Source organism: Macaca fascicularis, chromosome 8 (genome assembly GCF_037993035.2).
Source record: "Macaca fascicularis isolate 582-1 chromosome 8, T2T-MFA8v1.1".
Taxonomy (NCBI): Eukaryota; Metazoa; Chordata; class Mammalia; order Primates; family Cercopithecidae; genus Macaca; species Macaca fascicularis.
Window position 1 is genome coordinate 13,340,011 of NC_088382.1, and position 25,964 is coordinate 13,365,974.

General features: G+C 45.9%; 1 protein-coding gene across 1 annotated transcript in view; it reads left to right on the plus strand.

The window, feature by feature from the left end:
* Nucleotides 1-8,087: 8,087 nt before the first annotated feature.
* The window catches only part of LOC135964491 (SH3 domain and tetratricopeptide repeat-containing protein 1-like), a 412,105-nt gene continuing 394,228 nt past the window's right edge, over nt 8,088-25,964 (plus strand). Inside the window, exons 1-2 of the mRNA XM_074000279.1 lie at nt 8,088-8,236; nt 23,754-23,809. The gene's annotated coding sequence lies outside the window, so the exon portion shown is untranslated. The remainder of the gene's footprint in view (nt 8,237-23,753; nt 23,810-25,964) is intronic.

The following is a 25,964-nucleotide window of genomic DNA, read 5'->3' on the forward strand; positions in this document are numbered from 1 at the left end:
TCCCTAAGTGCTGGGATTACAGGCGTGATCCACCCACGCGGCCGAGGATGTTCCTTGTTCCTACAGGAGTATGTGATTGGTTTGTCTATTGGCTGATAGGGAACTGAATCATGTGACACTGACTGGTAAGACTGTAATACTCTAAAATACAGTATATAAACTATCATATCATAATGGTGCAATACTATCTACTACAATAAGAAAGGCATTGATGAAAAGCCCAATGCTATCATATGTGACTGAGAGATTGAATGCTTCCTCCCTCAGATTGGTTACAACATATTGTCCTATCACAGTCCTCTCTCCTTCATTCAAAGTGAATGACCCAAATAATAGACAGAAATAATAAAGAATAAAGGGCAACACATACAAAGAACTCACGAGATGATACTCTATAGTAAAATTTATGTACTTAGGAATTAATACCAACTCATTATTAGCAAAAAATAAACATCTTTACATCAAGAGTAGTTTTTCCTTTAATAAAGAAAGGTGGAATGTGTATAATGAACAAGGGATAATCAAAATTTGCCAAATGAGGCTAGTAAGACAATCCCAACAATTCACAATCATTATTCACTGGTCCGTTAATCACAGGACAATACATAAAAGCGAAACTTACCCGACCGGGTGCAGTGGCTCATGTCTGTAATCCCAGCACATTGGGAGGCTGAGGTGGGCAAATCATGAGGCCAGGAGTTCAAGACCAGCCTAGCCAACATGGTGAAACCCTGTCTCTACTAAAAATACAAAGAATTAGCTGGATGTAGTGGCAGGCACCTGTAGTCCCAGCTACTACAGAGGCTGAGGCAGGAGAATGACTTAAACCCAGGAGGCGGAGGTTGCAGTGAGCCGAGATTGCACCACTACACTCCACCTCGGCAACACAGTGAGACTCCATCTCAAAAAAAGGTAATAATGAAATAAAAAAAAATTAAACTTACCTACATATTAGAAAAACATTAAAATTCAACCATGAATCCAGCACATTATCAAATGAATAGACAAAAATTCTACCAATAAACTGAATATCATTATCTATGAAACTCAAGTACTACTGCTTAAAGAGCATTTACAGAACTCTCACCTCAAGGTTTCCCTGCAAAACAAGGTGAATTGCATACTCATGACTCCTTAAGAATGAGCCACTGATAAAAACAATATACTTGTAACTTGTGTAACATACATTTTTTCAAGCACTGCACCGTAATTAATTTGCATCAGGCTTTCCAAATTAGAAAAGCTTCACTTATAGAACTTCTTTCCTGTGGGAGTTTTCACATGACTTTTCAAGTAAATGTGAAAACTGAAAATATTCTTGCAGTTTCTAAACTATTAGAGTTTTAATCCTGTGTACGTTCTTGTATTTACAAGGCCCAGGGAGCTACAGTGTGCATTTTCATATGTCCTTGAGTGGGTATGAGAGAAATGAAATATTCCCACTTTCTAAAAAAAATAAATTTCAAGTGACTCTTATTTGTTTTGATTGCTTGTTTTTAAGTTCATGACTTGATAAGATTCCTTCAGAGGACTTTATTTCCTCTTCTCAGTACAAATTATCTATATCTTTCCCAGGTTTTTCAAAGTGATCTTCAATATTCTGGTCTTTCCATTTGTTTCCTAAAATGCAGACCCACAAAATTATCATGAATTATTACAAACTACAGAAACATTACTAGATTTAATGTTCTTTGTACACAGTGCCCATGCCTGATTTATTCACCAAATCATTCCCTTGCCACATTGCAAATCACAAATAGCACTGATGATAGGGAAATACTTCTGTAATTAAGTGAAATGTGTTGTCATTCTCACCTACAGAAGCCAGGTTCCTGCAGGTTTCCTGCATCACTTCTCTGTAGAGATTCTTCTGAGAAGAATCTAGCAAAACCCATTCCTCCTGGGTAAAGTTCACAGCCACATCCTCAAAAGCCATGGAGTCCTAGAACATTCCACACATGTGGATAGAAGGATGGGTGAGACTGACTGCACTGGGAATCTATACTCAATCCATAAGCTGTTTACATGATTCTAAAATTTCCAAGCATTTTTTCTGTGACTTGATTGTCACAACTCTTACTCTGTTCACACATACTCCCTCCCACACAGCAGTACTAATGCTGGAATTGAACTATTCAGAAAGGCAACAGCAAAGTAGAAACACCCATCTCATTAGAGAATCCAGGGAGTAAGATGTGCTGCTAGGAGTTACCTTTTAACTTCACTTTGTGCATTTTTAGTATCTGTCATAATAAAGTCCTACCTGATGTGCATAAGGGAGTTAATATTATCAGTCCTGAGACTACTTATTCTTAAAAATGCCTGCTCACAAAGTTCCACCTTTGTTTGTAATAGTAACTTACATTTTGAAAGGGATTCCACCAACCCAAGTAATAAGAATGACTCACTGCATCTAAATGGCTTATGCAATATATTTACCAAAAGTTTTTCTGCCGAAGGTCTATTATTTTCACTGCAGTGGTGCTTAGGGAACCAGACACCGAAACACAGTCTGAACACTAAGTGTTCAATGAGTTTCCCTGGTAGACAATATTTTACATGTGCTGTCACTTGTTAACTGGGGAGTTGAGCCCATTCAATGTGATTATACCAAGAGAAAGTAGGCTTACTAAATTTAATTGAGTAGTAAACAAAACCAATAATTGATATTTAACAATACTAATACAACAATTTTTAAAATTTCTATTGCACAATGTCAAGGCAGAAAGGAATAAGAGGAAATACGACACGTGTTTTTTAAAATGACATTAATGTCACCATTTCCAGATGCTATTCCTATGAAATCACATAAATTCCCCAATCAGGCTTTTTTTAGGAAGGAAAAACTACTTTTTCATGCGTAGTAAAAATGACAAATGTCTAATGCTTTTTAGTCATCTAAAAAAAGAGTGATGACTTGTCTAACATACTTCTAAGATTTTCAAACGACAATACTCAGGACAGCACAGTATTAGCAGAGAGACGAGCAAGCAGACCAAGGGGAAGAAAAGTCGTAATGACCCAGCATTTATATGGAAAGTTGATGAATGATAGAGTAGGCACTGTAGAATAGAAAAAGAAATCACATGCACTTTAAAATATGAGGCAAACCAGGCTGGCATCTACTTGGGAAAATGCATTGCATTCTTCTCCATTCCATGATCCATAATCAACTTATTATATATTCAAATATGAAAGATAAAACCAGAACACTTTCAGAAGTCACAGGAAGATTTTTTTTATGAAGGATTAGGCAGAATTTCTTTTATGTAAGAAAACAGTGATAAAGGAACAGACAAACTCAAACATATTAAAATTTAGAGAATAAAAGGAAAATAGAGTGGGCCGGGCATGGTGGCTCACGCCTGTAATCCCAGCACCTTGGGAGTATGAGATGGGTGATCACCTGAGGTCAGGAGGTTGACACCAGCCTGACCAACATATCAAAACCCCGTCTTTTTGCTGTTTGTTTGTTTGTTTGTTTTTTGAGACGGAGTCTTGCATTGTCGCTTGGGCTGGGGTGCAGTGGCAAGATCTTGGCTCACTGCAACCTCCACCTCCCGAGTTCAAGCAATTCTCTTGCCTCAGCCTCCCGAGTAGCTGGGATTACAGGTGCCTGCCACCAGGCTCAGCTAATTTTTTTGTATTTGTGGTAGAGACAGTTTTTCACCACGTTGACCAGGCTGCTCTGGAACTCCTGACCTCGTGATCCACCCACCTTGGCCTCCTGAAGTGCTGGGATTACAGGCATGAGCCACCGTGCCAGGCCTAAAACCCCGTGTTTACTGAAAATACAAAAATTAGCTGGGTGTGGTGGTGGGTGCCTATAATCCCAGTTACTCGGGAGGCTGACACAGGAGAATCACTTGAACCGGGCAGGCAGAGGTTGCAGTAAGCAGAGATGGCGCCACTGCAGTCCAGCCGGGCTACAGAGCAAGACAGTGTCTCCAAAAAAACAAAAAAAAAAACACGAAAAACCCCCTCAGATATCCAGATAAGAGGATACAGATATGTCCACTGTCATAAATTCTTCACCATGCTATAAGAGGGGAACTGACATTTTGGTGAATCTTTGTAAATCATCAATTTATCTATCACACTTGTATTTCACCAGTAGCATTGACAAAGCTAAGTCCTACAATTCCATTTGAAATTACCCTTAAAAAGAACAGACCTTTAAAACTTACTACACTCACTCTGGGGAAGAAATAAATACGAATTTTTAGCAAATAAAATGCATCATTTTATCTTGCCTCTTTGGAAATAGTATTTTTATCTTTCAAGCTGTACTGACAAAATGTATCTTACAGTCAATGACAAACTGAAACTCAAATAAGAGGACAAGCCTTTTCAAGGTAACAAACTCAGGGAGAGGCAGTGCTGACTCCAACGCAGACCTTTCTAAGTGTCACGGCAGCCCATTCTATCCCTCGGGACACCCATCCTGTTCAGTAAAGCACTCAGTGACCACCTAGGAGGCACTGGCACTGCTCTTTGTCCTCCTGTGTGCCTTCAGAGCATTTTCATATTTAGGTTCTTGCACATCCTCTCTGGGGTGGGTTTTCCTCATCCTTTGGGAGAATTTTTCTCTCTTCACAAGTCTGAGACAATCTAGAAAGCAGAAATCATTTCTGCCTTTTCCTCTCAATATCAGCATCCCATTGGCAGACCATCAATGTGTCTCCGAGGAATAAAACCTCCAGCTAGAGGAACAGTTTTAATGACCTAGCTTTAATGACGTTACGTTGTATTGTCCATTCATTTTAATGTCCTAAAATTTTAATAACCCTAAGGGGTCACCATTTTAGATGAAACTATACCAGGAGATTCCTCTAAGGCCAAGAGCATCCAGCTGCTCCCCTGAGAGACTCTACCCCCTACTTCAGGCTGTCCTTGGGGATGAGATGACCCCGGGGCTGATATTCACTAGACCCTCCAATAGACATGGCCACTGTGGGTATCCTGGGTCATTCCCAGACAGTTCTAAAATGCCAGGACTAGGAAAAGACAGGAGGGTGGCTGAGGACACAACACCCTGTAAAGTTTTCACGGGGAGACCTCAACCTAAAGACATTTTGGTAATATGTACACTTAGGAAAGATGAAAAGAAGAGAGGCACAAAGATTTTTTTTTTTTACAGTAGAGTGTCAGGTGATTTATTCTCCACTTTCCTCTCATGTAAAATGTTTGGAAACAGAAAAATATTTTGGTCAAGGTGGCTCACGCCTGTATTCCCAGCGCTTTAGGAGGCTGAGGCGGGTGATCAATTAAGGTCAGGAGTTTGAAACCAACCTAGCCACAATGGCAAAACCCTGACTCTACTAAAAATACAAAAATTAGCAGGACATGGTGGTGTGTCCGGAGCTGCACGCCCCGGCCATAGCGAATAATAATTAAAGATTAAATGCCTGAGCTATATTCATTTCCACCCCACACCTTCTCTCTAGATTTACCTTCTTCCCTATATTAATACCGCCATTAAAAGATGGCTCTCCTCCTGCTTCTTCTTCACTCACTTTTCCCGCGCCCGGGAAAATTGTTACTTAATAGCGCAAGCGCAACATGACGTCCGACCGGAGAAACCGAAACTAACCTGGCCACGCCCTCGGCAATGAGATCATTTCCGCCTTAGCCCAACCCCTTCCCTTCCAAGTGTATATAAGGCAGTGCATTACCGCCATTAAACGAGACTTGATCAGAGCACTGTCTTGTCTCCATTTCTCGTGTCTCTTGTTCCCCAAATTCCCAACCCCTTCTCCAGGGCCTGCTCTGACTATCCCGCGGGCCAGGATAGTGGTGGGTGCTTATAAGCCCAGCTACTTGGGAGGCTGAGGCAGGAGAATCGCTTAAACCTGGGAGTCAGAGGTTGCAATGAGCTAAGACTGCGTCATTGCACTCCAGCCTGGTGACAGGGCGAGACTCCATCTCAAAAAAAAAAAAAAAAAATATATATATATATATATATAATATACATTTAAAATTATTACATGTAGATAGTATTTGAAATCATGGGTATACACTGACTGTAGGTAGAAACAAGAGAAGGCAAGGAAAGTTTTTATATTTTTATATTTATATATAATTATATAAAATTAATATACATAATTATAATATGTAAATATATCATATAGGCTGCGCACAGTGGCTTAAACCTGTAATCCCAGCAATTTGGGAGGCCAAGGTGGGCAGATCAGCTGAGGTCAGGAGTTCGAGATTAGCCTGACCAACATGGAGAAACCCCATCTCTACTAAAGATACAAAAATTAGCCAGGCGTGGTAGTGTGTGCCTGTAATCCCAGCTACTCAGGAGTCTGAGGCAGGAAAATCACTTGAACCCGGGAGGTGGAGGCTGCAGTGAGCCCAGATTGTGTCATTGCACTCCAGCCTGGGCAACAAGAGTTAAACTCCATCTCAAAATAAATAAATAAATAAATAAAACAAGAAATACATCTTTATGTCTAAATATATAATTATAATACATGTGTATATATACATTTATTATAAATTTATTAATATATGAAATATATTTATTTCTGAGACAGGGTCTGGCTCTGTCACCCAGGCTGGAGTGCAGTGGCACTATCATAGCTCATTGAAGCCTTGAACAGATGGCTCAAGCGATCCTCCCATCTCAGCCTCCTGAGTGGCTAGGATTGCATACACACACCACCATGCGTAGCTAACTTTAAAATTTTTTGTAGAGACAGGATCTTCCTTTTTTGCCTAAGCTGGTCTTGAACTCCTGGGCTCAAGTGATCTTCCTGCCTCAGGCTTCCAATGTGTTAGACGTGGGCCACTGCATCTGGTCTAATGCATTTTTTAATTTGCGAGTATATATTATTTAAAATTTGAAGTACTGAATGTGTTGAACAACTAACTTGCAGAATTCCTGAACGATGGACGGTCAGCTGTCATGTCCTGGTTCAAATCGTCCCAGCACACTAAGGCTAGAAACCTTTCAGCCAACTTCCACTTATGTCTCCCGGGGCAGGACAATGTCACTTGGCCAATCCCCACTAAGAGGGACTCTGGAAGGGCAAGAAACTATTCTGTTCTCTATAATGGAACGTGACCAGGGAGAAGGCAGCTGGGAGGACCAGCTGGGCCCTTCAACCAGCAGCGTCCACCATCGACCAACTGCCCTACAGCTACACTGTGCTGGGCATTTGGGGCACTGTTATGAGCAAGAGTTTCCATTTTTCTTCTCATGGGACCTTCATGCTAGTGGCAAGAGACAATTTTTTTTTTTTTTTTTTTTGAGACAGAGTTTTTTTCTTGTCACTCAGGCTGGAGTGCAATGGTGTAATCTCAGCTCACTGCAATCTCTGCCTCCTGGATTCAAGCAATTCTCCTGTCTCAGCCTTCCGAGTAGCTGGGATTACAGGATTGCACCACCAAGTCTAGCTAATTTTTGTATTTTTAGCAGAGATGGGGTTTCACCATGTTGGCCAGGCTGGTTTCGAACTCCTGGCCTCAAGTGATCCACCTGCCTCGGCCCCACAAACTGCTGGGATTACAGGCGCGAGCCACCACGCCCGGCCCTACTTCACTCCTAACGCCCACCATACGTGCTTCCAAATGTTTGCTGAATGACAAGGTGAACGAGTGAATGGGACTACGTGAGTTCAGGCAGCAGGCAATCCAATTCCTTCCACCTCAGTTTCCCTTTTTGTAAAACAAGCCTGTCTCTCGCTCTCTGCCCTAAAAGCCTGAGTTCTGGGCTTGAGATGAGCGCGTCCTGTAGAGCAGACTCCAGGTGGACGTTGAGCTGGGTCTTCTAGGAGGCCAGGATCCGGCCAGCTCTTGGGTCCGGTCCTCCCGCGGGACCCCGCACGCCCAGTCCCAGCACCGCCCCGCCCAACCTCCCTTTGTTCCTCCAGGCCCCGCCCTCTCCGCGCAGCTCGCTCCGCATTGGCCGGGGGGCGGGTCCTGGGCGCCCGGCTCCGCTGGGGCAGGGCGGCGGGCGGCGGGCGGCGGGCGGCGGGCGGCGGGCGGCGGGCGGCGGGCGGGGCCGTGTGCACCTGCGCGGTGTGTTTCCGGGCCGCAGCCCTGCGCCAGCTGCAGCTCCTTGATCCGAGCCGGATCCTGAGCGGGGAACACGGGCTGAAGCGGCGGCGGCGGCCCCGCCCCGGGGCTCCGTTGTTGAGGCTGCGGTGGCTCTGTCGGCTGCTCAGCTGCGCTTCAGTCGGCCCAGGCGCCCAGGTGAGGAGCGAGCGCTGCGAGGCGGCAGCCTGAGGTGAGACGGCACGACGGGCGACGGGGTCTCCTGACCGGGCGGGGGTCTCTGCCCCGGGCGTGGCGGCTCCGAGCTGGGCTCCGCAGGGTCCGAGGTCGGGATCCGGGGTCCTTGCGCCAGGGCTTTGTCTCGGCCTTGGGCGGCACTGGGGGCTTCGCGCCTGCTGCGGTACCGCGTGGGCCCGCGGGGGAGTCCCGGTCGCCCTGCGGGTGGGGGCCGGTCCCTACTGCTCCCCGGCTCCCCGCCTCTGCCGCGGAGGGGACTGCATGGACCCGGGCGCTGGCTTCTGCCCGGTCCCCCGCAGCGTGGCTGGTCCCCGCGTGCGGCAGAGGGGGCCCTGCGTGGGCCCACTCGTGTGGCGGGATCCGGGTCACCGCGAGTGGGAGACTCCGCCGCCCTCCCCGCCCTCCCTAGCAGCGAGACTGCTTCGCTAGACTCACCTAGGGGACTGCGCGGACCCTCGGACGAGGGAGTCCGTGACTCTGGGTGGGGGCTGTTTCCCGGCCCCGCATGACGGCTTCCTGTTTTGTCACCTATATAGGTGGCTGCGTGGACCCGCGCGCGTGTGTCCTGGCCGCCCTGCTAGTGGTGCTGTGCGCCGCCCCGTGGCTCGTCTGCGTCGACTCCGCCTGGGACACGCGTGTAGTGGGGGTCCGTGCGCGGGGGGCGCGGTTGGTGGGGGCGCACTGCCCCCGCCCCATAGTTTATCCTCTCACTTGCCTGGCGGGAGGAAGCGAGAGGCGCGGGCCCGGAGCTGTCGCGCAGTGGCCACACCGACCTCTGCCCTGGCTGGCGGGTCCCAGGGGGCGAGGGGCCCTCACAGCGCGTCCCACCGCGGGTCCCACCGCCGCACTTCCTGCTCTGGCCCCGGGCTGGGCTCTGATTGGAGGGAGCAGGGCCCTTCTGCCCAGCACTTCTTTATTTCTTCCGTTAGTAATGGGAAGAAAAAAAAAATCTGGAAAGCCAGATTGAACTTTGTAGCTCTTAGCGCTTGGAGAGTGGAAGAAACTCTCCCAAGAATTTGGCGGGCTGGAAAATGCGTTTCAAGCAGGAGCATCCACACCCACAGAATGAGGCCAAGGCAGTTACAGTTAGAGGTCAGACTTATGAGGGGAGAGCGAGGCTGAGGTCCGTGGGTGGGGAGACTCCGACCTCAGCTTGATGGGAAGACCTGATGCTGCCCCTCAGACGCTGTATTTCTCAGCCAGCGAAGAAAGTGGAATCACTCCTTAATGAATGCTTTCATCAAACTTTTGAAAAACCTGTAATGTCCCAGGAAGCGAAATCGAACTGGACAGTTTTCCCCTTTTAAGAGTGTTAAACGTCCTGGAGACAAACAGCAGAAGGCTCAAGGAGTCCAAATACTCAACCTGAAGTTCTTTCTGAACAAGAGATGGTGTATAAGTAACAGGCATAGGAGACAAAACTGAACTAATCACCACAGCTGTGGCTCCTAGCCCTGTAGCGTGTCATGCAGGCCCTTTTGCCTTCTCTGCCCTCCGCTGTCCCAGACTCCAAGACTACTGCGCACCTCCAGTCATCAGCTCCTGCCGACCCATTGCTATGAACTCTGTTTCGGTGGCTCTCTTCTCTCTGAAGTTTTGCTTGTTCTCCTGAAGTCCTGGTCTTTAAGAGCTTACGATCCGCAGGGACAGATTGGCTTTGGGCAGTACATAGTTAACTGTAGCACAGCTTGAAAAATGCTCTGATAGAAGTGCGCAGGCAGTTTGTACATACGGGTAAATGCGAGGTCCTTTTTCAATACCATGAATCCAAGTATTCATGCTATTTTAAATCTGCAATTCTTTGACTCTCCAGAGGGTTTTTAGATTAATTTTTTTTTCTATTACTTCCTAGTGTTTGTAGCATAGTTCAGAATACTTGATTAAAACTTACCAGGTCGGCCGGGCGCGTTGGCTCACGCTTGTAATCCGAGGACTTTGTGAGGTCTAGGCAGGTGAATCACTTGAGGTCAGGAGTTCGAGACCAACCTGGCCAACATGGTGAAACCCTGTCTCTACTGAAAATACAAAAATTAGTTGGGCGTGGTGGTGGGCGCCTGTAATCGCAGCTCCTCAGGAGGCTGAGGCAGGAGAATAGCTTGAACCCAGGAGGCGGAGGTTGCAGTGAGTGAAATGGCTACACTGCACTCCTGCCTGGGCCATAGAGTGAGACTTCCTCTCAAAACAAAAACAAAAACAATGTACTGGCTCTACCTCCGGCTCTGGAATTTTCCTGGAAGGCCTTCTCTTCTGGGCTTCATTTTTCTCACTTTTGAGGATCGTAAACTACATAATTTCCAAGAATTTTTGCTCTACACCTTTAATTCTTTCAAGTAAATATAGCAGAGAAAAATTCTCTTCCTCGCAATGATGTAAGGAAGTCTCTCACAGAAGGGGACACAAGGGTATGGAGAATAATTTTTTGTTTTTTTTTTTTTGGGGTGACGGAGTTTTGCTCTGTTGCCCAGGCTGGAGTGCAGTGGCAGGATCTCGGGTCACTGCAAGCTCCGCCTCCTGGGTTCACTCCATTCTCCTACCTCAGCCTCCCAAACACCTGGGACTATAGGCGCCTGCCACCACGCTTGGCTAATTTTTTGTATTTTCAGTAGAAACAGGATTTCACTGTTGCTAGGCAGGATAGTCTCCATCTCCTGACTTCGTGATCTGCCCGCCTCAGCCTTCCAGAGTGCTGGGGATTACAGGTGTGAGCCACTGCCTGTGGCCGACAGAGGATTTATTTCTGAGCTCTACATTTCAGAGTTCTTTTCTCTAGCCCTGGCCTGGGTCCCAAACAGGGAACTTAATTCACTCTATCACTGAAGTATACTCTTGCTTTGATGCCATTGGTATGTTGTCCTAGAGATTTGCTGTGGCTGCTAGGAGTGTTTCAGAGTTAAGAACTGATGCAACCTCTCTTTTGTCAGTTTATGAGTCTATAAACCATCTTGTTTCCTTTAGCGTTATCTCCCTGGAACTGGAAGGTCAGAGATGAAGTTTTGTTAGATTATAAGTCTCAGTCTTTGCTATCTACCTTCGTCTGTCTCCCATGTCACCTGCTGTTTTTTTTCCCCGTTTTTCATTTTAATGTTTTTATTGGATAGGTGTCTATTATTGCAGGCTACCTCAAAACATTTTTGGATATTGACAGGATATAAGTATGAATAATATGTAAAAGATAACTTATTCTAGTTCTTTTGAGCAGAAGATTTGGTTTCGATATGTGGCCCTATTAAAACTTTTGTTAAGCCCAAGTACTTGCTGAACTTCAGTTCCCTTACCTGTAAAATGGAGTTAGTTGTTAGTAATACCTGTTCTGCCTAACTCAGGAGATTGTTTTGAGGATCAAACGAAATTATGAATGTAATGGAATTTTGTAAATTTTAAATGAAATATTGTATTACCTAAGATTTTTTTTTTAAACGCCATATTAAGAATGGAATGAATCTGGGTTTTCCTTTGAAATCCCAAATGTTTAATGTACAGAGAAGTTTTAATGTGTCTGTTGGGGAGCTTCATTAGGATTGTTTTCTATCTTTAATTGGCCAGTATTGTTTTATATGTTAGCATTTTTGGGGAACATCAAAATTTGTGTTTCAGTTATCATTAATATTTTACAAAGTTATTGAATGTGCATGATTTAGTCTTTAACAATCTCTTCAATTATTTACATTCCCATATAAAAAATGCAGTAATGAACGTCCATGTAAATAACATTCCCATGCTTTGATGAAGCATAATTTCTTGACATTGCAGTTTCTAAGTGCCCTGTCTTGAGGTTGGGAAAGCTAAAGGGCAGTCAGAAGTCAAGGTCAGCAAAGTGTCACCTTTGACATTTGAAATCCAGCAGCAGGTATCACGGTGAACCCCATTCCAGCATCCAGGAAGTTTCTCTGTCCTGCCTCTCCTCCAGCCACCTCAGAATCTGTGTCTGCGGTGTTGGTCCTGCTTTCCTCTCTCTCCTCTGCCTTTTCTTTCTCTTCACCAACTTCTACTGAGTGCCTCTGATGTCCCAGACAGTGGCAGTGGGAGTACGAAGGCTAATAAACCCGGCCCTGGTCCTCAAAGAATTGATGTTTTCTGTGCAGATATTAAGTGACACTGTCATATATAGTGTTGACAAACATTGATACAGATTTCCTGTGAAGTGCAGAAGCACCATCCTAGAAGCAGAGATGCAGAGGCAGCACTGGTGACTCACACATGGAGAGCTGGAGTTCTTGGTCTAGTGGGATCAACTGACTTGGACATCATTTCAGTGCAGCGGAGTGAGTGCTGGGACGGGCTCCCTCGGGGCATCTGGGGCTGGGTTTGTCTGGTGTTTAGTCTCCTGCCTGGTACTTAGAGTTTATCAGTAAGATGAGCATTGGGAGGTTTCTAAGTGAAAGGAAAGGCAATCACTTACCTGAAACCTAAAATTTGTAGGTGTTCTGGGCCATTTATAATTCACTGAATCTGTTTTGTCAGAACAAGTCTATCATCTATTGTTTTGGATAGAGTGTGGCCAGCCCTGCTTTGCAATGTCAGGAAATCAGGAAACGCTTGTCAGGTGTCAACACCGTGCCAGACACTCTTCTAGGGGTTTCCACGTAAATCACTGTATTCATTTCTGTTGCTGCTTTACCACATTTCCACAAACTTCATGTCTTAAAACAATTGAAATTGTATCATCTCACAGTTCTGTGGGGCAGAAGTCTAACGTGGGTGTCACCGGGCAAAAATCAGCATGTGGGCTGGGCTGCATTCCTCACTGGAGAATTGTTTCCAAGCGCTTTTGGCCAAATATAGTTCCTTGTGGTTGCAGGACTGAGGTGTCTGTTCCCTTGCTGGCCATCTGTTGGGGGCTGCCCTCAGCTCCCTCTATCTGGTCTTTGCACGTGGTCCCATCAGCTCAGGACTAGCTAACCCAGGGACCTGGTCAGGCTCTCCAGTTCCCCTGTGTGCATTTCTCTTCTTCCACTCGGAGAAAGTTCTATGCCCTGTTTTAAAATATTTTTTTGAGATGGAGTCTCGCACTGTTGCCCAGGCTGGAGTGCAGTGGTGTGTTCTCAGCTCACTGCAACCTCTACCTCCCAGGTTCAGGTGATTCTCCTGCTTCAGCCTCCTGAGTAGCTGGGACTACAGTTGCCCGCAATGACACCCGAGTAATTTTTGTATTTTTAGTAGAGATGGGATTCACCATTTTAGCCAGGATGGTCTCCTTCTCTTGATCTCGTGATCCGCCTGCCTTAGCCTTCCAAAGTGTAGAGATTACAGGTGTTAGCCACCACACCTGGCCAGTTCTAGGCTCTTAGAGGCTCATGGGATTAGATTGGACCTCCCTGGAGAGCCCAGGATACTCTTCCTAAGGTCTGTGGCAAAGCCTTTTTGCTGCATAACATAGTCACAGGTCTTGGGGGTTGGACTCTCCCACCACAGTTACCGATCCACTTACTACAGCAGCCTGGGAGGTGCTTTTCATTGCCTCTCGTTAACAGATACCAATTTTTTTTTTTTTCTTTGCAAATTGGCAGGAACATGAAGATCCTTCTTTTTTTTTTTTTTTTGAGACGGAGTCTCATTCTCTTGACTGGGCTGGAGTGCAGTGGTGCAATCTTGGCTCACCACGACTTCCACCCCCCGGGTTCAAGCAGTTCTCCTGCCTCAGCCTCCTGAGTAGCTGGGACTACAGGCACATGCCACCAAACCTGGCTAATTTTTGTATTTTTAGTAGAGATGGGGTTTCACTCTGTTGGCCAGGCTGGTCACAAACTCCTTACATTGTGATCCGCCCGCCTTGGCCTCCAAAAGTGCTGGGATTACAGACATGAGCCACCGCGCCCAGCCATGAAGATCCTTCTTAAATGAAAAAACCGTTCCTCTGACTTGATGTGAGGCTGTTGGTGAGACTGATAGCAGTGGAGACAGGTCCATCAGAAACAGAGCTAAACTTTGTGTTCTGGAGTATTTTGATGGCCTGCCCTGATTATGTAAGTTTTGCTAAGAAGTCATTAGAGTAATTCCTCTACTGGAAGAAACACCATATGGGGAATTTGGGACCTTGCCTTTTCAAGTTTTACCCAAAGGACTCTTCATGGGTGAAAAGTACATGATTCCAGGTCCATTTCTAGAATGGAAACAGCTGCATCAACCCAACAGCGATTCACATTCCTGAGTTTGAGAGAATCCGATTGTCTCAAGGCTGAAGCTAAAAGCCCAATAAACAATGTTTGCACTTTATTCATAGTTAGGAATTAGGTGCATCGTGTGGTCAAGAAAACAACTGATGGTGGTCACCAAGTAGTTTAAAACCAAGCAGGACCTCGTTTTATCATGTGGGTGTTTTTGATTTTCTTAACGAAGTTTTTATTTTCCTGTGCAATAAATGACAAACTCTGACTTGAAATACATTTCCTTTAATAAACCAGAATCTAGGGTCGGGCACAGTGGCTCATGCCTGTAATCCCAGACTTTGGGAGGCTGAAGAGGGCAGATCACGAGGTCACTAGATTGAGACCATCCTGGCTATGGAGTGGTGGCTCACACCTGTAATCCCAGCACTTAGGGATGCTGAGGCAGTAGGATCCACTGAGGTCAGGAGTTTAAGACCACCAACATAGTGAGACCTCCACCTCTACCAAAAAAAAAAAAAAAAAATGCTGGGCGTGGTGGGGCACAGCTGTGGTTCTAGCTGCTGGGGTTGGGGGGGGTGTTGATCACCTGATCTCACTAATTTGAGGCTGTAGTCAGTTAGAATTACACCACGGCATTCCAGCCTGGGCAACAGAGCAAGACCCTCTCTCAAACAAAAACAAAAAAAACCATATTACTTAATATACTATTGTTGTTGGTCAAGTATCAGATTTTGTTTAAAAACTAAATACTCTTTTTTTTTTTTTTTTTTTTTGAGACGGAGTCTCGCTCTGTCACCCAGGCTGGAGTGCAGTGGCATGGTCTCAGCTCACTGCAAGCTCCGCCTCCCGGGTTCACACCATTCTCCTGCCTCAACCTCCTGAGTAGCCAGGACTACAGGCACCCACCACCACGCCTGGCTAATATTTTGTATTTTTAGTAGAGATGGGGTTTCACCCTGTTAGCCAGGATGGTCTTGATCTCCTGACCTCGTGATCTGCCCACCTTGGCTTCCCAAAGTGCTGGGATTATAGGTAAATACTCATTTTTAGCAAAGTTGTACAGACCTACAGCTCTAAGAGTCAGTAATTAACAAGGCTTACAATAAAACCCAGCAATCCCCTACCTTACCCTTCTCCACTCTGATCCCTGCTCCTTGGAGGTTACTGTGTTTATGTTTTAGCTCGTTCTAGATTGTGTGAAAGACAGGGAGATGTCCTACTGTGGAAGACAAGGATTCAGGCTGCTTACCTTCCCCGCTTCTCCTGCTGCCCACGTTTTTCTCCCCCATCCTCTCAGTATAATTATTGTGATAGTGAGGCCAGGCACGGTGGCTCGTGACTTATCCCAGATTTTTGGGAGGCCGAGGCGGGCAGATCACTTGAGGCCAGGAGTTGAAGGCCAGCCTGGCCAACACAGAGAAACCCCGTCTCTACTAAAAAATACAAAAATTAGTCGGTTGTAGTGTCCCACACCTGTAGTCCCAGCTACTCAGGAGGGTGAGGCACAAGAATTGCTTGAACCTGAGAGGTGGAGGTTGCAGTGAGCTGAGATCGCACGATAAGGTGAGATCGCACGATAAGGTGAGATCGCACCACTGCACTCCAACCTGGGCAACAGAGGTAGATTCTGTCTCAAAAAAAAAGTATCGTGATAGTGGGATACATAGTACAATATTGTGCATATTTAGTATTCTTCCTGGTTTTTGGCCCAGAGCTTCTAAAACTCTTGTAATTTCCTGAGTGATAGGAACATCATTGGTTATATTATTTGGTCCTATGTTTCAATACCTGATACAAGAGCTTCTAAGGCTTTTGGAATCTCTGGGGTGATAGGAGTGTCTTTTGTATGATAATGAGATGACAGATGGCTTCGGGCACCTGGACAGATTCAGGATTAGGGTTGGTTGCCAGAAAGATGAGTCATGATTAAAGAGTTGGACATATCAGCCCCACCCCTACCTCTGGGAGGGGAGATGAGACAGGCTGGAAATTGAGCTACTCACGGTGGCCAATGACTTAATCATGTCTATGTTATGAAAACTCCATAAAACCCTCTAAATACTGGGTTTGGAAAGCTTCTGGTTTGGTGAACTCATTTGGTGCTGGGGAGGTGGCACTTCCAGGAACGGCATGGGAGCCCCGACCTCTCTGCCCCGTGGTGTGCCCTGTGCCTCTCTTGCATTTGGCTGTTCCCGTGTTCTCTTCTTTGTAATAAACCAATAAGAGTAAGTAACTGCCAAGCACTTTGCGTCTGTCACCTCACTTACTTTTTCAGCAACACTGTGTGGCAGATAATGTCCTCATTTTGCCGGTGACAAAATGAGACTGATGCATTGAGTAACTTGCTCAAGATCACATAATAAGTGGAATTCAAGCTCTGACACCGAAGCCTGTGCTTTTAACCAGCATGCTGCATACGCGGTCTCTTTATTTGTTAGGAGTTTCGGTGTCTCTAGGGCCTGACACCAAGTTGACCATTGTGGCCTAGAGCTGTTATAACGGAGCTTTTAGCGGCCCTGCTGAGAACAGAGCCAGCACCTCCGGATTGGCAGGGCAGGGGCTGTTCCTGCTGGGAGCTGCAGGTCACTCCCTGTAGCCCTTGGCTGATCTTGCTCATCCACTCCATCCCTCATTCAGTAGTTCCTGAGTGCGGCCTCTGTGCGGAGGAGAAGGAGGCAGCCTTCCAGCCCAGGTGGGGCCTGCAGGTACACACAGGGAGAGGCAGCTGTGCACTGAGCTGGCTGTAGGCTGGGACAGCGTGGCTCCAGAGGTGACAATAGAATGCTCTGGGACTGCAGAGGGAACACGTGCTTGTGAAAGGGAGGAAGGGGCAGGCACCGCAGAGGAGGTGTACTTGAGTTAGACTTTGAGGGAGGAGTTGGATTTCCACAGTGGAACCGAGCAGCTGAGGCTTTCTCAGCAGCTGAAGATTACAGCCAGCCAGCCTCAAATGTTCAGCTTTTCCTGAATTCCCTTTTTTAAGACAGTGCAGTAAGTTTTCCACAGAGATAAAGCGGTCACCTCCATGTCATTCATGTTCTGCGAATCCTGTGTGTAGTTTTCGATGCTTAGCAGATGGGAGCAACCTGGGCCATAAGAGAAGAGCCTGTGTGTCCACTTGTTTGGACATCAGTCAGGTGTGGCACAGGGCAGTGATCACTGCCTTCCCCTGAGGAACTCAGTTGTACTTTTATGTGGAGAGGACAAAGAAAGCTGTTGTACAGGGGGCAGGAGACATTTCACCTGCAAAGCAAGGCACAAAATACATAGTCTGTGCCCTGCATGAGAAACCTAGCAGAACTGTGTGCTGATTCCCACCCCTGCCTCCCCTCCTGAGAGCGAACCGTCCATTGTACCATGGCGGAGGGCATTTCAGAAGCCTCTGCAATCGGAGTGATCTGTTACTTGCCCATTGAGCGTTAGGGGCAGCAACCAGGTGGGGTGGCTGAAACACAGGCCTTGGTCAGACCTGGTTGGGCATGTTGGTTCTGCCACTGATTGTGAATTACAGAACCTTGGAGAAGTCATTGTCTTTGTCTGTGCCTCTCATGTAAGATGGGGAACACTGTGGCCATTGCAGAAAAGCAGATAGGTGGAGCGAGTATGGAGTGCTTTGTGTGTGTGTGTCATATGGTGAATGAAATGGCACTGATTGACATTATTGATAGTAATAACAGGTTTAATTCAGGAATAAAACTGGTAAAGTAGGCCAGGCGCGGTGACTCACGCCTGTAATCCCAGCACTTTGGGAGGCCAAGGCGGGCGGATCATGAGGTCAGGAGTTTGAGACCAGCCTGGCCAATATGGTGAAACCCCATCTTTACTAAAAATACAAAAATTAGCTGGGTGTGGTGGTAGTCCTGGGTGCGCCTGTAGTCCCAGTTACTTGGGAGGCTGAAGCAGGAGAATCGTTTGAACCTGGGAAGTGGAGGTTGCAATGAGCTGAGATGGCGTCACTGCACTCCAGTGTGGTCTACAGAGTGAAACTCTGTCTCAAAGGAAAAAAAAAAAAAAAAAAAAAAAAAAAAACAACCTGGTAAAGTGTTTTACCCAGCCTAGTTACGTGTGGTAGAGCCAAATGAAAGCTTAGTAAAAGATGACTTGAGAACTAGCTGAGCAGAGGAATCAGGCGGGATGTGTTGTTACTGAGTAAGTGAAATTTGCACCTGCTTTCTCCCAGGCCTCGCTGAGTTGTGTACAACAGAGAGGTCAGGTGTTGGGGGCAGTGGACCGGTTGAAGAATGCATTGCTATTATATGAGGAACATTGGGCTTTGAAAAAGCAGAACTAGATCCACGTTCTTGCCTGGTGACTCTAACTATCATCTAGTTTGTAAAGGGGATTGCAGTTCACTGAAAAATTCTTATGACAGTGGGGAAAGGATTGGGGCGTCTGCATTGGTGTGTGTAATATAGGTCAGATGAAAGAGCATTTAGGCTGGAGGGAGACTTTTCATCTCTATAACTTTACTTTCGCAGGACAATTCCATCATGATTTGAAGATTTTTGAGTCAAAACTACATTGTTCTGCTATGTGTTTTGGGGCAAATTTATACATACAATTTGCTTAAATATTTCAGATGATACAAGTATATACGTGTGGGGCAAAAAGCTGAAATTTGTATTCCCCGTTCTCTAGAAGTAACCATTGTGAATAGTTAAGTCTGTATTCCAGCTATTTTGTGTATTATAAATACGCTGTGAATATATGAGTGTATACATACGTATATGTTACAGAAACACATTTTTAGAGATGGAATATTGCTGTGTTGCCCATGCTAGTCTCAAACTCCTGGGCTCAAGTGACCCTCTTGCCTCAGCCTCCCAAAGTTTTGGAATTACAGGCGTGAGCCACTGCGCCTGGCCTGTATGAGTATATTTACTAATTGCTAAGTTACTCTGTTCATTACGTGTCTATTGAAGCCCCCCATGTGCCAAGCATTGTTCTGAATACCTTATATGCATGAATTCACTTAATTTTTAGAGCAGCTCTATTATCGTGGCCCTTTTACAGTGAGGAAAGGGAACCACAGAGAGGGTGGGGACGTTGTCTAACATCACACAGCCAGTGCTGTTGGAATTGAGGTTGGAACCCAGACAGCTGGCTTCAGATCTCTTAGCTGTTATCATAGATGGCACACCCAAACCTTAGGGCCGCCTCCCAAGCCTTGCGTGAGCTCTGCCTGAGCTCTGCGAGAGCTGTGTATGTGAGGCTTCTTTCCTCTTTAAGAACACAAGTCTTGGAATTGTCCCAGACCCTGGTAGGACCCCTTGAGGACCAAAAAACAGGGATTCTTCAAGCCTGCCCCAAGGCCGGATCTCTGATTTAGCTACTTGGAAGGTAGACGTGGAAGAGAGTAATTTTGCCAGAACAAAAAGTCAGGATGGCTGGGCTGACTCGGCCAGATGCTGTGGCTCATGCCTGTAATCCCAGTACTTTGGGAGGCCGAGGCAGGTGGATCACCTGAGGTCGGGAGTTCGAGAGCAGCCTGGCCAACAAGTAGAAACTCCGTCTCTATTAAAAATATAAAAATTAGCTGGGCGTGGTGGTGGGCGCCTGTAATCTCAGGTACTTGGGAGGCTGAGGCAGGAGAATTGTTTGAATCTGGGAGGCAGAGGTGGCAGTGAGCTAAGATTGCACTATTGCACTCCAGCTTGGGTGACAGAGTGAGACTCCATCTCAAAAAAAAAAAAAAAAAAAAAAAAGGGAAGGGGAATGGCTGGGCTGACTCATTCTAGGGAAGAGACCCTACAGCAGCCGTAGGACCTTGGCCGCTTCGGTGGAAAAGAAGGAAGGAAAAGCTTCACCCATGGCGGTGACCTGGACTGCAGAAACCACACTACACAGTCCACGTCCTGGAGCCTGGCCACCCCGTTTGCTTCTCTTCTCCTTGGGTAGAGGGTGTGGGGAGCTTTCTACCCTGGAGGCTGAGCAGCGCAGCTTCTCCTGAGGGTAGGCGTTTGTCTGTCCCTGGAAATACAGACAGCATTCTCATAAGCAGCCCAAATCCTCCTGAACAGCTTTTTGCAGGGTGGGGCAGGGCAGGGCAGAGGGTCATTTTGACTCATAGGTACCTTTTCCACTTTCGCTGCTGATAACTGTGTTACAGATTAAAGTTTTGTTTTTGATACTGAAGAGGATTTAAGAGAGTGAGGTATTATGGCACATCTGAGTCTGCTAAAATAGAATCAAGGGGTAGTGTAGGAAAATCTCTTATAAATTATGGATCATATATGGTGAACGTTAGAAGTCATGTGTAACTAAGTTGAAAAATCAAAACGTGGCTTGTATTTGGGCGACCGCGGTAAGTCTGGATCCCACTGCGGCTTGTGTGAACACAAGATGCTGAGGTGTAGGGATCAACAGGCTTTTTCTGGACATCTTGCGCTTCTCCCTTGGGGTAAAGTGGGGTGGCAGTAGGAGCACACAGCTGTTGGGCCCCTAATATTTGTCAGCTGTTTTGCATGTGGGATTCCATTTAATGCAATCTTGGAGGTAAAATTATTTTATTGAAGATGAAGATAGAGGCTTAGACAAGTTAAGGAAATTGTTCAAGGTCATGTCATTTGTGTTTTTGTTGTTGTTGTTCGTGTTTTTGTGTTTTTTTTTTTTTTTTTTTTTTTTTGAGACAGAGTTTTGCTCTTCTTGTCCAGGCTGGAGTGCAGTGGCGTGATCTCGGCTCACCATAACCTCTGCTTCCCAGGTTCAAGTGATTCTCCTGCCTCAGCCTCCCAAGTAGCTGAGATGACAGGCATGCGCCACCACACCAGGCTGATTTCATATTTTTAGTAGGGATGGGGTTTTTCCATGTTGGTTAGGAGGGTCTTGAACTCCCAACCTTGGATGATCCGCCCAACTTGGCCTCCCAAGGTGCTGGGATGACAGGTGTGAGCCACTACGCCTGGCCAAGGCCATGTAATTTGTTAAGTGGAAAGATGAAGTACTTGATGAACTCAGAAGTTTGACTTCAAGGCCCTTGATCTTTCCATAACATGTGGTTCCTTCCCTGGTTGGTGGGGAGTGACTGAGGAACTGAAGGAAGCTGTGTTTTGTGGAAAGAGGACCTGAGGGGTGTATGGTCTTTCCAGGCTTGGAATCGCCATGCTGGGCTTCTGAATTGTATAGCTTGGCCATATAGAGAGAAGCCCCTCATTTAAGACTTATTCTTTGGGGGAGATGAACGAAGGCCACCCAGCCACCCACATGAGACAGGCAGAGGCAACTTTCTCAGAGCTGCTGTGGCAAGGGAGTCGGCACCGTCACTTGCGTGTGGCAGAGACTGACATGCCAGTGAGTGGCGGATGAGGAGTGGGGAAGCTTCAGGATGGAAAAGAATGGCTCCCAGTGGAGGCTGTTGTGGGGGCTGGAGGCGGCTGTGCAGAAGTGGGGTGTCCTATGTGATTGGTTAGGGGCGAATTTGGCTTTCTCTGAATTATCCTAACCAGAAATAGGGGCCAAAATTAGGGTGGCTGTCAGTTTTGAGTCAAATCCTGGCCACGTGGGACAGAGTCGTGGTTTAGTTTCTGGGTTGTGGAGAGAGAGCAGTCTGGCTTCCTGTCTGATGTGCTAGCCTGGCTGGCCTCCTGGCTGTTGACTGTAGATAGGGGATTGGTTTCCCGGGTGGGCAGCTACAGGTTGTGGTCTGAGTTCTGTCTTTATACATATGATCAGGCATGGTCTGTTTGTGTATTCAGTCCCTCATTTTTCTTGTCAGTAAAAATATCAAATGACAAATTGGATACATTGAGAAGTTTTTAGATGTCTGTGTCCCCTGGAGGAAGTTTTCACGTTCACATTTAATCAGAATGAATATAAACAATTGGGCCATTTATCTTGAAGCTGTAAAATAGGAAATCTTCAACAATACTACCTCGGCGCCATTGCCTGTCTGTCCATCGTTAGGGAATGTGTTTTTATCCCCCACCGGCTCATCGTCCACCAGTTTGTGGTTGATCCACTTCTCTATACGTCTTGTCTTGTGTGCATCTCATTGTTTGCTAGTGTTAGCTTTCCCTTTCATCAGTGTAGTTTATTTGTGTAGCCTCTGTTGGTAGGAAGTTATTTGTGGAATTTGTGAATGGAAGGAACCTTGGAGGTCTGCTAGGTCAGCCCAGTGATTTTCAAGATAAACGGAAATACAGGGAAATGTTCCAGCTTCTTTGGTGGCAAAACCAGGAATAGAAAGCAGTGTTCTTTGTGCCACAATGTCATTGGAAGACAACTCATTGTGGGCCTAAATTGCAGAGTAACTAACTTTCATGTATCTCTGCTTCTGACTCTTGTTATCAGACATTTTAAATTGACCTTAATGTATTAGCAGAAATATGAAAAGTCCTGACTTGTTTACATATAAGGTACTTCTTCGCCTACTCATTTGGTTGCTTTTTTCAACAGGATTGAAAAGACATTGTTATAAACTGAATGTATATGTCTCCTCCAGATTCTTGTACTGGAGCCCTAACTGCCAGTGTGATGGTATTAGGAGATAGGACCTTTGAGAGGTGATTAGGGTTAGATGAAGTCATGAGCGTGGGCCCTGGTCTGACAGGATTAGTGCTCTTAGAAGAAGAGAAACCAGGCTGGATGTGGTGGCTCACACCTGTAATCCCAGCACTTTGGGAGGCCGAGGTGGGCAGATCAGGACGTCAGGAGATTGAGACCATCCTGAAACCATTTCTACTAAAAATACAAAAATTAGTTGGGTGTGGTGGCACGTGCCTGTAATCCCAGCTACTCGGGAGGCTGAGTCAGGAGAGTTGCTTGAACCAGGGAGTCGGAGGTTGCAGTGAGCTGAGATTGTGTCACTGCACTCCAGCCTGGTGATAGAATGAGACTCTGTCTCAAAAAAAAAAAAAAAAAAAAAAAGAAAGCAGAGAGCTCCCAATGCCCTGGTGTGAGGAAACAAGAAGAAAGGTGGCTATCTGCAAGCCAGGAAGAGGTCCCTGTCCCAGAACTGAGTTGGCTGACACCTTGATCTTGGACTTCCAGCCTCCGGAGCTGTGAGAAATAAACTAATGTTTAAACCACACAGTTTTTACATTTTTTTTAATGGTATTTGCCTATAGTATTTTTATGGTGTTTTTTATGGTATTTGCCTATAGTATTATGGCCATCTGATTTGACTGATACAGAGATGGTTCCAGAATACTGTAGCCTGTATCTAAGTTGGTGATGCCATGAAAATAAATGTGGTAGTTTATTCCTTTATATAAAGATAGCACTGTGAGCCCAGGGCCTTTGCTCATGTCTTAGATGAATCTTGTCTTCTTATAATAGCTTCCTAATTTCTCTTTTCCCCCTCTAATTTATATTATATATCTGGATTAAATCATATATGGTATGATTTTATACTTTATGTCTATACAAACTTTTAGTGATTTTATTTCGTTTTTTTTTATTTTTCAGACATGCCCTTGCTCTGTTGCTCAGGCTGGAATGCAGCAACAGAATCACAGCTCACGGTAACCCTAAATTCCTGGGCTCAAGTGATCCTCCCGCCTCAGCCTCCTGAGTAGCTGGGATTACAGGTGTGCTATCCTGCCTAGCTAAATTTTAAATTTTTTGTAAGGACAGAGTCTTGCTGTGTTGTCCAGAGTGGTTTCAAACTCCTGGCCTCAAGCAGTCCTCTCACCTCAGCCTCTCAAAGCACTGGATTACAGGCATGAGCCTCCATACCCACCCCAGTGATTTTTTTGTTGTTAAGATCAAGGACGGGTTCCCTGGCTTGGCATTCAAGGCTCATGATCTGGGCGTGATATGCAAGTAGGGTTTCAGTGTTTCCGTTCCCGCCATCAGCCTTGCACTCCAGCTTGTTGCCTAAGCCCTGTTCTGAAGCCCAGCCTGAGAGCTGCATTTGAATTTATACCTTCTCATTTCTTCATTTTCTTTGCCTATGTTCTTATCTCCATCTGGGACATCGTCTTCACCTGTGTTCTTATTTCTCTCTGGGACATTGTCTTTGCCTACGTTCTTATCTCCACCTGGGACATCGTCTTCGCCTATGTTCTTATCTCCATCTGGGACATCATCTCCACACTTCTGCCTCTTTAAATCTTCTCCATCCTTCAAGACTTGAAATACTCACTTCTTTACATGATCCCTGCTCTGACATCCAAGCTAGAATTAATCTTTCTTCCTTTGAACTCTGATAGTGATTAATGTTTTTCATCCTTTAATTATGCAGCAGTCCTGTGTGTTAGATATTATTATTTCCCCAGTTTTTCATAGTTACTCTGAAAATATTTACTGTAGTCATATATTTTGAGTATGTAATATGAGCGACATTCAAAAGGTCCTGGAGAGTGAAAGGCAGTCCTACTCCCATCACTGCCCTGTGACCACTGTTGCCAGTTTTGTTTGTTTGTTTGCTTGTTTGTTTTTCCAAGATGGAGTCTTGCTCTGTCACCAGACTGGCGTGATGTCAGCTCCCTGCAACCTCCACCTCCTGGGTTCAAGCGATTCTCCTGCCTCAACCTCCTGAGTAGCTGGGACTACAGGCGCGTGCCACCGTGCCCAGATTATTTTTGTATTTTTAGTAGAGACGGGGTTTCACCGTGTTGGCCAGGATGGTGTGGATATCTTGGCCTCTTGATCCACCTGCCTCAGCCTCTCAAGGTGCTGGGATTACATGTGTGAGTGACTGCACCCTGCCTATGTATCTTCTTTTTAAAACACAGATGTTGGCATAAGATAAACAGTGTTCTCCACCAGTTCCCCACTGGTAAATATTTAGGTTATTCCCAACCGTTTGGATTAATCAATGTTGAGTTGTACATAATTCTTGCATATTTGTGTGAATATGTTCATAGGATGCATTGCTAGAAATGGAATTGTGGGATCCAGGGTTCTGCACATTTTAAATGTTGATGGGTGTTGCTCGATTCCCTTCTGTTAGGGCCATACCGTTATCTCAGTGTCAATGTGTAAGGGCGCCTATTTCTATTTACTTGCCAACAGTTTCTTCTGACATCACACACACACATAAAAATATCCCTTAGTTCCAAAAACATGGACATTTTACCTTTCTACTTATAGTGTGCGCACACTGACTGAAGCTCTGTGTTGCAGTGATATGTGCTGCTAGGATTGTGGCTCTGTTTTGAATTTGCTAGCCAGGCTATGGCTTTCCAGTCAGGTATTTTTTGTTTTGTTCATGTTGTTGCTGCCGTTGGGCCGGGCTAACCTGTGTGAATTTCCTTCTACTGCCCAGCCAGATTTCCTTTCCAGTGGACGGCCTTAGTGTCTCATCCAGCAGCCCTGTTTCCTGGTGATCTGGGCTGAGTGGCTCCATGAGAAGTTGCACCCATATTCTCCAGTAGTGCATCTTTTTACAGCAAGCAAAACATTTTCACCACGTTTCTAGCGGGACAGGCACTAGCTCTTTTCTGGGCATCAGGAGACCTGGCTTTGTTCTGGTTCAAGCAACAGCTGGTGAGTTACCAAAGACAAGTCGCATCTGGCCCCTGGTCCTTTGCTTTATAAGTAGAATCACAGTCCGAGTGGGCATCACTGCCCTGGTCTCTATGCGATGCCAAGTGTTGCGGGGATGATGGCTAAGTGTCAGGGTGCATTTCCACCACTAGGGGATTACAGACCAGCCAAAAACACAGGAGGAAA